Raw genomic sequence first — 14,728 nt, forward strand, 5'->3', positions numbered from 1 at the left:
GACGTGAATAAAAGGCCTCTACTGGTCTTTCACAAGCACAGTTCTGTCTCTCTCTATCTGCGGGTTTACGTACAGGCCAGTCTGCACGCAGTAGGTATTTCCCTAGGACACATGCAGCATAAGAATCATTTAAAAAAGCAAAGGCGCTTCAGAACTACTGTCATTCACACTCGCATTCGGGAGCCCAATAGATCTTCGCAATACCAAATTAACACACTGTATACACTTGGCGAGTCCCCGAGCCACTGCAATGGGTGTACCGCGCTGGTGCGGCGGCCGCCTTCTCAGTCCGGTCCTGGCCTCGGCAGCGTCACTCCCTCTGCAATTTGCGGTGGGGTGACAGTCATCATCATTTAACAATTACTGCAACCATGGTGGTTCTTGCACTGCTGCCATGATGTGCTCCAATCACCTAAGAGCCTCCCACTAACAACTTTCGAAAACGTGTATTTTGAGGGTCATTTCTTGCCCGCTTGGTGGCGCAATTGCTACCTGTGCCCGTTCTAATTGGGGGCCGCACTCCGGTGGCGACTTGCTGTTCCCTACGCGATGGTTAGTTCAATGTTTCAGCGCGGCATTGGTGGGGTCGGGTCGCTTGCCCTCCCAGCTGAATGCAGCTTATTTGTACAAAGGCAGCTGCTGCTGTCGACTTCTATATGCGCCTATTTATTTAATAGAGCGTCACGCGGCGCTGTGAGGTCATTCATTGCATTGGGGGTTGTGCCATACAAAGGTGCGGGTTGCAGGGGAAATACCCGCAGTTTAGGAGATTGGCGTAGATTTGCTCATCAGTTTTGCTTGGGTTGTAGTTAAAAAAAAAATAGTGCTCTGCGTGGCTCCTATATAAATTTGGAATGGCCATGTCTCGGTGCGTGTAATGCTACAACGTTTTTCTCGCAAACGTAATTATGGTGGCTATGAAGATTACTACCTGGAGGTCGCAACGGTCTGCCGTTCTCTACAAGACTTTTCTTGTAAACATTTGGACTTCAGCAGCCCTTTAAAAACAAGCACACCACTGCCTTTCTCCGAGGCGAAGCAGAAATGCCTCGGAGAAAGGCAGCGGCGCTTTCGGATTCGGGGGCTTGTTCTCCTCTTGCCATTGGCTGGAGGAGATAATTAGAAAAGTAGCAAAAAACACGCCCCCGAATCCGAAAAGGACGGGGCCTGTTGAGAGAGACGAACCTCTTCTCCAATGGCTGGCCAGCATTCAAGAGGCCAGTCAATGGAGAAGAGGGGCGGGTTCAAGCCCCTCTTCTCCAAGTCATTAAATCTCGGAGCGAGACTGCGCAAGCGCAGCCTTCGAGCCGAGACCTAAAAATCAGCCGAGTAACGAAAACACTCACCTGCTCTTAGGTGAGCTCCCTGTGCTGGATCTTGGTGCCCAGCACTGACTCTGAAAAATACTTACAACTGTACTTACCAGTAACCCAATTTTCTCCCATAGGAAATCATTGACTTTTTCTGTGAAATTTCTTCTAAGTGTCAATTTCTGCAAACTTTAAATATTCCTTAAAAATCGTATAATATCTGAAAACGTAATTACTTACCTGTTTTGGATAAAGGTCTCAGTACTGAGTCTAGGCACCCAGTACTGGATTACAAAAGTAACGATAACAGACTATACCTACAACTTGAATTTTCTACAAAAGGGAATCATTGACTGTTTTCTAGGAAATATTTTCTAAGTGTCAACTTTTAAAATAGCAAAATATTGTCTAAAAATCATCACAGTAATTAAGTCGACTTTTCTCACTTGATTCCAAGTATTGACCCAGGGCTGAATCTAGGATCCAGTCCTGGAATTCCAAAAGTAATCTGTGGCAAATAACATGAAACTTCCATTGAACTCAATGCATTATTGTGTTTAGAATTGTGTTGCCTATTGCAACCACTTGTAACTTACTACAAAAGTCAATTGCATATTGCAAAAGTATTTAGATAAAACATCTCATTCTGAGAAAGTATATTTTAATGCCTATTGTTGGTACTAAAATAAAACAAGCATATATTTTTTATATATAAACCATTGGCCTAGAGTTCAGGTATTGAGTGTGTGAGACCATTTGCTGGCTGAGTGTGCGCAACAAATGCTTTACACTGTCCTCTGATACTGCCTTACTGCTCAACCAAGCTACAACTTTAGAGAGTAAGGTTATATCTAACTTTAGCCTCTGCCAAACCTCTGGGGACTGTGGACTCTGTACACCCTGTACCTATTAAGGAACAGTATATACAGAGCCACTTTCTCACACCTTACAGATGTCAGCTAGGGGAATATTTCCTAAGAAAGCCATAGTAGCCCCTATTTTGCAGGTGGAATGCGCTCTAGGGGGGTAGTGTCAAGGTTCTTTTCGCTTTCAGATAACATATTTGGATACATTTCATGATCCATCTTGGAATGCCTGATTTAGAAATGGGATTGGCTTTGTGTGGTGGCGAAAAAGCAACTAAGAGCTGTTTTGTCTCACGAAAATCTTTTGTTCTTTCCACATAATATAGTAGAGCTCTTCTAACATCTAATGTGTGTATCGCTCATTCTGCTACAGAATAGGGTTGAGGAAAGAACAAGGGTAATTCAACTGATTGATGTGAAAAGTAGAAACTACTTTAGGAAGAAATTTGGGATTGGTCTTTGTGAAGTTGAAAGAAAGGCTCTTGTATAGTTAGTGCCTGGAGTTAGCCAACTCTCCTTAAGGAAGTGATTGCAATAAGAAAGGCATCTTTCCATAAGAGAAATTGTAGTTAACACTTGTGCATTGGTTCAAAAGTGGACCCATTAGTCTCGTAAGGACCATGCTTAAATTCCATACTGGTGCAGGTGGAGCTCTTGGTGCTAGTACTCTTTCTAGTCATTTCATAAAGGCTTTAATCACTGGTACTCTGAATAGAGATAAGTGTTGTCTGTTTTGTAAGTATGCAGCTACTGCTGCTAAATGCAATCGAATGGATGTTTAGGCTAATCCAGATTGCTGTAAGTGTAAGAGATAACAGATGAGGTTTTGCACTTAAGCATCAAGGGGATTAATATTGTTATTGTTAAAGTATATAACAAATTGTTTCCACTTTGCTACATAACATGCCCTAGTAGTAGGTCCCCTAGCATCCTTTGGATATTCATACAGTCTGGTGGTAATTGTAAATAACCAAACTCTATGATTTCAGTAGACAAATCGCTAGGTTGGGTTCCTTGGGATTTGGATGCATGATTTCTCCATGGCTCTGAGTGAGGAGACTGGAGTTAAGATGCAGCTTTTGGTGTGGAACTACTGAGATCTCTAGCAGGGTGGAGAACCAAGGTTGACGTGCCTATGTAGGAGCTATGAGTATGAGGGATGATTGTCTGAGCTTCCGAACTACAAACTGTGAGAAAGTGCCCTCTTTCTGCATGGTTGCCCCCACTTTTTGCGGAATTGCTGATGTGCTTTGAATGAGTGTGCCCTGGGCTCCTGCTAATCAGGTACCCAGGGCCAATGTTTTTTCCCTAAAACTGCATTGAAGCCTAAACCCAATTGGCATCTCTGGCCACAGGTCAGCCCCTGGTAAATGGTACCACAGGTACCCAGGGCACTGAGACCAGAGAAGGCCTCTAAGGGCTGCAGCACTCATTGTGCCACCCTGAGAGGACCTGTACCATTACACTCACACACTACCTTTGCAGGCTGATTGTTTTGGTGCAGAACAAAGTCTAGAGTTGACATGCCACACACATCTGTGTACCATGCCTACAACCCACTGCCCTGGCATAGGTCAGTCATCCCTCTAGCTGGATGCACTATACCAATGGTGAGGGTACAGGTGCATGAGCCCTGTACCCCTACAGTGTCTAAGTCCATTCTTAGACATTGTAAGTGCAGTGTTGCCATCAAGAGTATATGGTGCTGGGAGTTTGTCATTACGAACTCCACAGCAGTAATGGCTACACTGAAAACTGAGACGTTTGGTATCAAACTTCTCAGTACATTAAACCCACACTGATGCCAGAGAGGGATTTAATGAAAAATGCACACAAAGGGCATCTTAGAGATGCCCCCTGAAAACTAACCTACCACTAGTGCCCAGGCTGCGTGGCTGCTTTCACCTGCCACCACCAGACATGTTTCTGGACCCCTGGGTTGAGAGCCTGCTGCTCTCTGGGGCCTGAAACAATGCACATCCTGGGACGAGGTGCCAAGCCTCCTCCCCTAGGATGGGCAGGGTTCACGTAGCAGGAAGCTTCAAAGGCTTGCCGCCTTTGTGAGCTTTCTGAGGCCACTTACTGCTCTCAGCAACCGCTCCCCACTGGTTCTGACCCCCACTTTGGACGGGAGAACCGGCGGGAAAAACAAGTAAGGAAGAGAGGTGTGCCCACCTCTGCCAACTCCACCCCTCAGGAGGGGGAAGCGAGGTAAAGCAGAACTCTCAGTCCAAGCCATCTTGAAGATGAGAGGACTCCGCCAACCAGGGACAGGCTCATGCCCCCCTCCCACTGGTGGGTGGCATACTAGGGGGTGTACCCACTCCAGGGAAGGGACCCAATGGTCCTACCTTTTACCTACCTGTAATGCCCCATAATCTAGTATTTAGGGGCACCCGAGAACCTTGCTTCCTCATACAAGACGAAACTAGAAGAAGGACCGAACAGCCGTGCAGCAGCGCACAAGAGGAAGACACCCACTGATTTGGCCCCAGCCCTACTGGCCTGGCTCCACCTCAAACATGCTCCTGCGAAATCCCGGTGTGACTTGCAGCCAGCAACCTCGAAAACCCCAGAGGACCTGCCTGCCTTCTACCTCAAAGACTTTATTGCCAGTGAACACTGGATTTGTTCATCTGCAACATCTGGCCTTGGCTGGAAACCGCGAATCCGCACCACTCTGCACCCGCCGTCCACGGGCCGAGCTCAAGTGGGCAAACACCACGAGGAGGTCCCCCGGCGATCCTGACCCGAGATTCGGCGACCACTGACCTGCCTCAAGCCTCCAGCGTACGCCTGCAGCCTAAATCCCAACTGCAACAGAAGCTGGTAAGAAGATCCAACCTCAAAACGTACCCCTGAACCCGATGCCCCACGGTCTTGTGTGCCCAAACCAACAGTGCCTAACCAACCCCTAACTTTCCAACTTACCTCTCGAAGTGTGGGTCACACCCAGAAGACCTTCGTCCCCAAGCCTGCAGTGTCTTTGCAAACCGGAGGTTCCCCATTGAAAACAGGGTGCCAGACGTCAAAACAGCGCCCTGCACCCGGCCGCCCTAGTGCCGCTGAGGGTGCACCTTTGCTGCTACTTTGTTTTCCCATTTGCCACAACTAAGAGGCCTGCTTGCCAGCAGCCACCAACCGGAGGCCCCTTATCTTCCATTGGATAACATTGGGACTCTGCACTCGGCCACCTTAGTGCCACTGAGGGTGTAATGAGAGTGCATCCTTGACCCCGGGGGACCCCTGAGTCTACCCCAGAACCTCGACTCCCACTACCAAATACTTACCTCAAAACCGATAACACTATTTTCCTTCATAGGATAACATTGACTGTTTTTTGTGAACGTTTTTAAGTGTGGAGTTTGACAAACTAAAGGAATTCTCTAAAAATTGTACTGTTTAACAAAAACTATTTTTCTTACCTGTTTTCAGGAAATCTCCCAGAGTAGTATCTAGGCATACTACTCTGTGTAAGCCTAGTAATCTCGGAAGTTACTTACCTGCTATTTTACTAAAAAGCCTATTCAAGTCTATGTATTGCATTTACAAAGTATTGCATTTCTCTGCATCCATACTGTAAATCAAACCAAAGTGCATATACAATTATCATTCAAACTGTATTTCAATTGCATTACTACTGTAAAGTATGTATTGCTTACCTGTGCCAGGCTTGTTTGGTTCTAGAAAATAAAATAACTAAAAGAATATTTTTATACAAAAACAATTGGTCTGAAGTTCAGTCTGAATGTGTGAAATTCATTTGCAGACTAGGTGTGTACAACAAATGCTTAACACTGTCCTCTGATACTGCCTTACTGCTCGACCACACTCCCACAAATAGAGAGTGAGGTGCTATCTAACTTTACCTCTGCCTACCTTTGGGGTTCCACAGGACTCTGTGCACACTATACCTCACTTTGGTATAGTATATACAGAGCCAGCTTCCTACAGTGGCGCGATGTCTCTCTCAGATCACTTGTTTTTAGATGCTCTGGGTGCTACAGGCTCTAAGAACCACATCAACTGCCCTTGCTGGTATTCTACCATTGAGTACTTTTGGTCACACAAGTGATTCACAAGCTCCGGGTTGGTCTCCAAGTTTTTGTCTGCCTTGTTCATGTACTCATGTCATTCTGGACCAAAGGCCAGGTACATAGTCCACTTTGTCTTGCTTGGGATGAGGGGTCTCTCTCAAGCTTCTTTCACCCAACTCAAGGGACCTCTGGCGGGTTGTCCAAAGAGTAGCTGACCTCAAAGTTGTCTTCTTGATGGTCAGGTGAGAGGAATAAATTACAGACTGAGTGTTGGTAGATATGGGGGGTATTTTGAGTGGCAATTCAGACAAAAATAGAACACAGTATGTTCCATCAACATCTAATTTTTGGGCAGAACAGAATGTTCGGAAAGAGACCCAATTCGATGTTGCCCAGAGGCCGCTAAGGCAAAGCTAAATTCGACACAAGGGATTGTTTGAGAGCTCAAGATGGAAGAAAATCTACATGATCGAGAAAATATTGTCGTTTAGATAAACTAACGATGAACCAAAGGGAACCCAAGATTATCTCGAACCGGAGCACGAGAGAATACATCCGAACCCGTTGGGTGAAAAAACAATTTAACAAGGGAGTCGATGTACACGCGTAGTCTCACCGAGAGGCGGAGTCGAACATCCTCGTGACTCAAAATCATTCTCCGAAGAATAACTTGGAATCATCCGAGCCCAAAACTAGAGTGCAGACTTACACACAGCATGTGTATCTACAGCCACACATGCCTCAAACAAAATGTGCTGCATGTCTCTAAAGACGTCGAGCTAAGCGTTTTTTTTTGTTTTTTTTTATTTCAAATTACCTTTACTGAAATTTTATGTAAAATCAGAACAGGAGCTGGTAACATGGTCGAGGGCCACAATGTACATGAGATGATATGTCAACTGATCAATAAGCAAATGCCAGCAATAGACGTACATCTTAACAGTGAAGTAACCACTTAATCACCAGCTCAAGAAAGGAAGGAAAGATAGAGTGAGTAAAGGAAAAAAGAGGAAAGGAAAACCAGAAGGGGAAAAGAAAGAGAGAAGAGATTGTCTAGCGCCTCGAGCACCATACTTAATATAGCATAGTACAGCAAATATCTGGCCAGGACAATTTTCGTAAATGTAAAGCCCACATAGGAATTATCGTTCAAAATAAAGAGATCATGGCGGTTTATGAGAAGCAAAATATTCGTCCAGGGTAGACCATATACTCCTCGTGGAGGATTTCCAAGGTGAATGTTGCAAGACAATGTTATCTGCCCCCCTGAGGTGTATGACCCAGTTCATCCAGCAATTGTAAGAGGCCTTGCTAGTATCCTTCCAATTGGTGAGCACCATTTTAACTGCAGAAATCAACAATAGATCAAGGAGAGCTCGGTCCCCCTCCGACTGCAAATCCTCCTGTAAAAAAGCAGTTAACACGGTCGGGTAGGGTCCTGGGAAGTACACAGTTAAACAGTTTATTCAAAAATAAGTAGACCCTATCCCAGAAGGGTTTCACTGCAGAACAGTGTAAGACAAGGTGAGCCAAATCTCCTCTGCCTTGAGTACAATTCCAACACAAGTCATCCTCCCGGATCCCCATGGAAAACAGCCTAGACGGTGTCCAAAAAGCCTTGTGTAATAGCCAGAATTTCGTTTGAGATAGAACTGGGGAAATCTTATTGGGTGAAACTGACCTCCATAATGAAGACCACGAATCTTCGGTTAGCTGATTAGCCGAAAGCAAGTTCCAGTAATCGACTACCTTAGTATTAAGCTTTGAGGATTTTGGACGCAAAAGTTGGTAAATCTGGGAGACTTGATGGCCAAGCCTATTAAGTTTTGTTGCAAATGTGGGTAGCGATGGGGAACTAGGGGACAATCTGGATTTCGCAATGGCAGCCCTCACTTTCAGGAAATTATAAAATTCAATATCAGCTAATTGGTATCTAGCTTGAAGTTCTTTGAACGTCAATGGGTATGCAGTATTTTCCAATTGATGGAGAAAAAAAACACCTTTTTTGCACCAGGAGTCAAGGAATAATGGTTTACCACTATAAAGGATTTTGGAGTTTAGCCAAAGCGATTCCATGTTGGAGCCCTACATACTGACTTCCATGGACCTATCTATTTTCAAGAGAGCTAATTTAGTGTTCTTAAAGATGGACCTAGAGTGGGTGGCGACAAGACGGTTGGCCGTGATAATCGACAGGTGGCGCATATTGTTGAGGAGGGCCTCTTCCACTTCCAACCACACTGGTATATAGTTATTAGGAGGAGAAACCCAAAGTAGGCCTTGTTTCGCCAGAAAGGCGTATTGGTAGAGACGAAAGTCAGCCAGGTTAACGCCTCCCAGCGTCTTATCATGCCTCAATTTTCGAATGCTAATTCTGGCTTTTTTACCGCGCCAAAGGAAGGATGTTAAAAGAGTATCTAATTTATGATGAAAGGAGTCAGTTAACATAAGTGGAAACATACTTATGAGATAGTTAACTAAAGGGGTAACCATCATCTTGACAGTCTCAATTCTCCCCCACCGAGCTAAGCGGTTTTAAAAGAGGGAAAAACACCTAAATAGTTCAAGCTCAGTGCTCAAGAATCCAGTCAGCAGCAGCTGAAAAGAAGGCAAAAAATGTATTAAAATGAACTGGCTTATCTGCCATCTAAAGGGCATGATAGGAAACTGGTGGTATGCTTTTCCTTATCAATGCAGTAGTAGTTTTCCAAGCCTTTCAGGCGTTAGCCTATTGCTATCTTGTAGCACATTTCTTTTTTTTTTTAAACCACTTTCTAGTGGCTGTTATTTCTAGTGACTATTTTTCTGCATTTAAAATAGTTTTCTTTTTTTAAAGTAATTGTCCAATATAGCCTTTTACATGCAGTTTTAAATTTTAAAATAAAAGCTAATGATACATTTGTATAACTTTTTTACCATGTGGGGGCCATACTATTCTGTTCATTTAACTAATGATGAAGATCCCATGGAGGAGAACTTTGGGTTTCGAAGTAGAATGCCATCTGCCAAAAGCCCTTTAACGACTTGCCTGGTGTAGTAAGTTATATACAAATGCAATAGAACATGCAAGTGGGCTTTAGTGCACACTTAGATCCGATTACTGCTACTTACCATAGGACCTATAGCAACTAAAGAAACTGGACAGGTGACACTGATTAAAATGCAAACAAGGACTGTTCTTACCTTGTTCGTCTCTGGGAGCTGCCCTGCTGTAGCTTGCCATCTGTTGTACAACTGTCCTGTGCCACATCTGTCCAGTGACAGTGCAATGTTCCCTGAAGTCAGCATGTGTTGTGCTCTGTGCTGCCAGTTCACAGTGCGCTCGATCATGAAGCGCAGAGCATCCCCCTCAGGGAGTCGCACACGGATGCGCTGCAGGGAAGCGAGCAAAGGCAGAATCTTTTCTAAAGGTGGCTTCTGCGATCTATGACACTGAGGACACAGCCATACTCTCTGTCCCTGCTGCATACTGGGCAAGGTAACACAATGCGTGTGGAATGAGCCCCTGCAGAGTTCACATTGTATCATAGGAGAAGCTGGAGCTTCTTGACAAATGCACACTCGCCAATCCAAGTCCTCCTCACTGGACAGCAACTTCTGTTCATTTAGTGTTCTTAGAGCATGTAAGGCTTCCATCTCCCTGAGACGAGCTTCTCCAAAGGTGGCCATCTGAGAATTAGAAAAAACGATGCATTAAATAGTAAACTTGCACATGCAACATGTAAATCCGCTATAGAAAATGTAAATCAAATGCAAAAAGCATAAAGTGTCTACTTGTCTGCTTCCTATGAGGGCACCACAAGTCTAAGTCTCTGCAATTAGACAGCACAATAAAGATCCCTCTAGCACAAACTGAGGAGCATGCACGCAGCACACATAAGCATTCTAGTGTCAACTCACTAGGGCAATGCAACAAAATTGGAACTTTGCACCGTGAAGCATAAACAGTAGCCACCCACTTTGGTGTCTTCTCATGAAATTCAATTGCTTAAAGACTCAAATATCTATTTTGCAAGTGTGTGTGGATCCAGTTTTATCTCAGACTCTACTATGCAGGCGTTTCTTCGCGTCATTAGGCAGGATTTAGTGGACGGTAGCCTCTGTGACTGCTGTAGTTTAAAACTGTTATAGGACCAAACGAACAAGCTACTTACCTTCGGTAACGCTTTTTCTGGTGGATACAGTATCTGCCTGTTGTGAGAAAGTGCCATCTTTCTTGCATGGTGTGCCCCAACCTTTTTGCTGAATTGCTGAATGTACTTTGACAGAGTGTGCCCTGGACTCCTGCCAATCAGGTGCCCAGGGCCTATGTTCCTTCCCTAAAACGGTAAACACTGGCCACATGTCAGCCCCTGGTAAATGGTACCGTAGGTACCCAGGGCCTTGTGACCAGGGAAGGCCTCTAAGGGCTGCAGCACTTATTGTGCCACCCTTAGAGGCCCTGTACCCTAACACACACACACTGCCCTTGCAGGCTGAGTGTCTGGGTACAAGACAAAACAGCGATTCGACATGGCACACATCCCTGTGCGCTATGCCCACAACCTACACTGCCCTGGCATACATCAGCCAACCCTCTAGCTGGGTGCCCTATGCCAGTGGTGTGGGCACAGGAGCATGGCCCTGTGCCACTACAGTACCCAGGTCCATTCCTTGGCACTGTAAGTGCAGTGCTGCCATTTAAGAGTATACAGTGCTGAGAGCTCGTCAAACACGAACTCCACAGCACCATGATGGCAACACTGGAGACTGAGAAGTTTGGTATCAAACTTCTCAGCACATTAAACCCACACTGATGCCAGTGTGGGATTTAATGCACAAAGCACTACAGAGGGCATCTTAGAGATGCCCCCTGAAACCTAACCTGCAAGCCACATCTTGTCTGAGAGGCTGCCTAGGCTGCCACACAGCAGACATGTTGCTGGACCCCTGGGTGGAGAGCTCCCGCTCTCCTGGCCCTGCAACAATGCACATCCTGGGCGAGGTGCTAGGTCTCCTCCCCCAGGATGGGCAAGGGGGAAGCTTCAAAGGCATGCCTTTATAAGCTTCTCCAGGCCACTTGCTTTACTCAGTAACTGGCCCCCACCGGTTCTGACCCCCACTCTGGCGGGAAGACTGGCCGGAAACCCCAAGTAAGCACAGGGGATGTGCCAGCCTCTGCCAACCCAACCCCTCAGGTGGGGGAGGCGATGTGAAGCACATCTCCGGGCTCTCTCCATCTTGAAGATGGGAAGCCCTGCCCAATCAGGACTAGGCTACTGCCCCCCTCCCACAGGATAGGGGGTGTACCCACCCCAGGGCAGGGACCCATTGGTCCCTGCCCTTTACCTACCTGTAACGCCCCTAAATCTAGTATTTAGGGGCACCCTGAACCTTCCTTCCTTAGATTACAGATTCCGAAAAAGCAAAGAAGAACAAGAAGAAAGAAGACCTGCCGTGCAGATGCTAAGAAGAGGAAGACACCAACTTTGGCCCCAGCCCTACTGGCCTGTCAACCCTCGAACCTGCTCCTGCTAAATCCCAGCACCTCCTGTGGCCAGCAACCTCACAAACCCCGGAGGAACCTGGCTACCTTGTGACTCTGAGCATCTGGGACTCCCATTAGCAGTGGCTCTGCTCAAATCAATTTTCTAACCCCTGGCATCAGCCCGGAACCGCAAAACCTGCACACTCTGCACCCACCAAGCCTGGCCTGTGCCGGAGAGGACAAAGACCCCGAGGACATCCCCCCGGCGACTGTGACGCTCCTGACGACGCCTGCAGCCTCAGAACCAGGGACTCCACCCAACCACCATCAACAGAGGGTAAGATTTCCTGACATCAAATGGCACCCCTGCACCCACCGCCCTGCGGCCCCCTGTGCCCGATTCCTGGGTACCTACCTATCCTCCAACTACCCAACTTACCTCTCGAAGCGGTGGTGGCACCCGAAGAATCTTTGTCCCCGAGCTTGCAGCCTTTGTTCGTCCTTGAGCTTTCTCATTGAAATCCATTGAGCGCCCAAAGGCTCAAAAGCACCCTGCACCCAGCCGCCCGAGTGGCCCTGGCAGTGCAACTTCTACTCCTACCTACTTCCCCATTTGCCCTGAGCAAGTGACCAGGAGCCCAGCTCCCACAGCAGCGTGGAATGCTCGTCAGCAGCCACCAACCAAGGACCCCCCTGCCTCCCATAGGATACCATTGGGCCTAACTCACTCTGCACCCAGCCGCCCCAGTGCCGCTGAGGGTGTAACAACTGTACCAACCTGACCCTGGGAGACCCCCGAGTCTGTGCCCAGAACCTTAACTCTGCCAGTCGAGTACTTACCCATAAGCCGATAACTCACTTTTCTTCAATAGGGTAACATTGACTAGTTTCTTCTGAAATTTCTTCTGTGTGGAGTTTATAAAACTTAAAAACTTCACCTAAAATCAAATGAGTAACAAAAACGGAAATACTCACCTGCTATTAGGAGAGATCCCAGTGCTGGATCTTGGTGCCCAGCACTGACCATGAAAAGTACTCACAATCGTACTTACCACTAACCCAATTTTCTTCCATAGGAAATCATTGACTGTTTTTCTGTGAAATTTCTTCTAAGTGTCGATTTTTGCAAACTACAAATATTCTTTAAAAATACCAACTGTGAAAACGTAATTACTTACCTGTTTTAGATAGAGGTCCCAGTACTGAGCCTAGGAGCCCAGCCCTGGATTACAAAAGTAACGAGAACATACTTTACCCGTAACTTGAATTGTCTTCCATAGGGAACCATTGACTGTTTTTCTATGAAATTTCTTCGAAGTGTCGATTTTGCAAACTTATAAATATTCCTTAAAAATTGCCTGTGTAACTTAAACACAGTTTCTCAACTGCTTACAGGTGATACACTAGTGCTGGATCTAGGATCCAAAATTGACCTAGAAAAAGTAACCATAACCCCACTTACCTGCTAAGTGAATATCCTTCCATAGGATAACATTGGTAATTTGATTAGCAAAGGTTTTTAAGTGTCAACTTTTAAAAAAGCAAAATATTGCTTAAAAATTACAACAGTAACTAAAACGAATTTACTCACTTGTTTCCAAGAACTGTCCCAACTGAATCTAGGATCCAGTCCTGGAGTTAGAAAAGTAATCCTGAAAGTAATCAATTGCAAATAACTTAAAATTCACATTGAGCTCAATGTATTATTGTGTTTGAAATTGTGTTGCCTATTGCAACCAAACTAACTATAATCTGCAAAATTCAATTGCCTATTGCAAAGTATTTAACTAAAGCATCTCATTCTGAGAAAGTATATTTTGATACCTATTGTTGGTTCTAAAATAAAAACAACCATTTCTTTTTCATATAAACCATTGGCCTAGAGTTCAGTTATTGAGTGTGTGAGACCATTTGCTGGCTGAGTGTGTACAACAAATGCTTTACACTGTCCTCTGATACTGCCTTACTGCTCGACCAAGCTACCACTTTAGAGAGTAAGTTTATATCTAACTTTAACCTCTGCCAAACCTCTGGAGACTGTGGACTCTGTACACAATGTACCTATTTGGGAACAGTATATACAGAGCCACTTTCTCACAGAGCCCGCATATGCCATCTGGCATGTTGCACCAGTAGGATGCAGGAGGCCATCAGGCCCAGGAGCCGGAGGGTCATCCTGACTGAAACTCGGGATAGAGGCTGAAAGATCGGAATCAGAGCCTGAATATCCCGGACTCGTTGTTCGGGAGGATAAACCCGAAACTGCGTCGAATCCAGAACTGCTCCGATGAAGGGGAGCTTCTGAGAGGGACTCAGGTGTGACTTTGGCACGTTGATGGAGAACCCCAGCAAATGCAGGAGGTCGGCCGTAGTCTGGAGGTGGGAGACAACTGTCTGGGGCGAACCGGCCTTCAACAACCAGTCGTCGAGGTAGGGGAAGACTGACACCCCTGACCTGCGCAGATTAGCTGCGACCACCGCCATCACTTTGGTGAACACCCGAGGGGTGCTGGTAAGGCCGAAGGGGAGCACAGCAAATTGAAAATGCTCGTGGACTACCGTGAACCGCAGGTCACGCCGGTGGGCTGGCAGGACGGGTATGTGAAAATATGCATCCTGCAAGTCCAATGCTATCATCCAGTCTCCAGGGTCGAGGGCAGCCAAGACCTGAGCCAGAGGCAACATCTTGAACTTCTCCTTCCGGAGGAAGCGATTGACGTTCCTGAGGTCCAAGATGGGGCGCAGGCCCCCTTTGTCCTTCTTGGGGACCAGAAAGTAGTGGGAACAACAACGTCGCCAAGGCTGGAGAGTCGCCAAGTGTTCCCCTGACATGCGGTGGGACTGAGGTGGCATGGCTGGAGGGGTGGACTGAAAGGGAAGGGAGTAACCCTTGCAGATGATCTGCAACACTGTAAGAAAGTGGGTTTCTGTTGCAGTAACCACCCCCCTTTTTTGCCTAATAGCTGATGCACTTTTCCTTGTTGTGCCATGGGCTCCTGCCTATCAGGTGCCCAGGGCCTGTGTTCCTTCCCTAAAAAACTGTCTAAC

The 14,728-nt window shown here is 46.3% G+C and overlaps 1 pseudogene across 1 annotated transcript in view; it reads right to left on the reverse strand.

Annotated features, from left to right (window-relative positions):
* LOC146866698 (lysine-specific demethylase 5B-like) overlaps positions 1–14,728 on the reverse strand; it is a 448,321-nt pseudogene that overhangs the window by 130,773 nt on the left and 302,820 nt on the right. Inside the window, exon 7 of the transcript XR_014966523.1 lies at positions 9,397–9,882. The product of XR_014966523.1 is annotated as a lysine-specific demethylase 5B-like (transcript). The remainder of the gene's footprint in view (positions 1–9,396; positions 9,883–14,728) is intronic.

This window comes from Triturus cristatus, chromosome 1_2 (genome assembly GCF_964204655.1).
Source record: "Triturus cristatus chromosome 1_2, aTriCri1.1, whole genome shotgun sequence".
Lineage (NCBI taxonomy): Eukaryota > Metazoa > Chordata > Amphibia > Caudata > Salamandridae > Triturus > Triturus cristatus.